We start from the raw sequence: 1,492 nt of genomic DNA, 5'->3' as shown, positions 1-1,492 counted from the left end.
GTTGAGGTACTTTTGAGTCATCCAGGAGATATCACATGGATACTTACATGAACACAGATCTGGTATAGCAGTAAATGTAAATTAGCAAACTATGTTCATTTGGGTGGTAATTCAACCAGACGAGCATGAGATTACTAAGGGACAGAGTATGGAATGAGGACTCAGATCAAGACTTAAAGAATTTCATCTAATAGCAAGACAGAAGAGCCTGTAAAGGAGACAGAGATGGAGAAGCCAGAGAACAGAAATAAAAATAGAAGAGTGATGAATTCTACAAACCAAAGGGAAAGAGAGGCCAAGAGACAGACATTGCTGAGATGGGAGTAAGATGATGACCAAAAAGGTTGGTTCCACTTAGCTCAAGTGGGAAGATCTGGTGAGTTTAGCAAGAGCCTCTTTTGGATAAGTGATGGGGAGAAACTAGATTGGGGTGGACTGAGAAGTGGGTAGGAGGCAAGGATATGGAGACTGATTGTTGTTACTTCCAAGTATTTCTGCTGTAAGCGAGGAGGCATTTCATCTGCTGCAGGTAGATGAGCAGCATAGAGGCTTGGGGGACCCAGTCAATGTCCTACAGGTGGAGAGCAGCTGGGTCACATCTGGTCTTCTCACTCATTGCATCGGGGGAGAATACCTAACTGGGAAACTCAGGTAAGAGGTTGTTGGGGGGCTACGGTTGTGGCTCAGTGGTTGAGTGCTCACCTAGCACATGCAAGGCCCTGGGTTCGATCCTCAGTACTACATGAAAATAAAGTATGTGTCTATCTACAACTAAAATAAATAAATAATTTTTTTTTTTTTTTAAAGAGGTTGTTGGAAAGGACTTGTAAGGTTTGGGCCTGTGTCGGTTTGTTTTGGGTGGCCTTTAAGGACGTGGAGCTTTGCTCTGGACGGTGTCAGGAAGAGGTTACTTCCATGACTGGGTACGGTAGTCTAATGGGAAGACTAGACAGAAGAGGAACTGCCTCTCATCCGCCCAGGAGGGGGACACTGGGTCATTTTTGCGGCCTGGACTAAGTTCACATTTTCTTCGTGTCAACTGGACACGAAGGCCAGCACGTGCCAGGCCGTAGGGTGCAGGCGCTGCAGGGACGCACGGGGCCGCTCTGGCCAAGCCCTGGCCTCCGGTCTCTAAAATCGGCCTGGAGCCCAGGCCGGCCGTGGCGGTGCCATCGAGGCAGCGCTGCGGTGACGCCGAAGATCCGGAAAGCCCTCCGGACATCAGGGGTCACGCACTCCACGCTGGACTGGCGTTCCCGGCCGGGAGCTCAACACCAGCCGAAAGAACGCCAGCGGCACGCAGCCGGGTTCGCGCTCCGGACAGGAACCGGGGCACCGCGTCGGGCCAGGACCAGCTAGGCGGGACCCTGTGCGCGTGCGCCTGCGCGGGGGACGCCCCGCCTCCTCGCTGCGGTGCCCCGCCCCACTCGCGCGCGGCACTCTGGGACGGCCGGCCGCGCCGCGCGCCGATTGGTGGCGCCCCGCGCCGCCG

This window comes from Urocitellus parryii, chromosome 1 (genome assembly GCF_045843805.1).
Source record: "Urocitellus parryii isolate mUroPar1 chromosome 1, mUroPar1.hap1, whole genome shotgun sequence".
In the NCBI taxonomy this organism is placed as follows: Eukaryota; Metazoa; Chordata; class Mammalia; order Rodentia; family Sciuridae; genus Urocitellus; species Urocitellus parryii.
Note: the sequence above shows the minus strand (reverse complement) of the source record.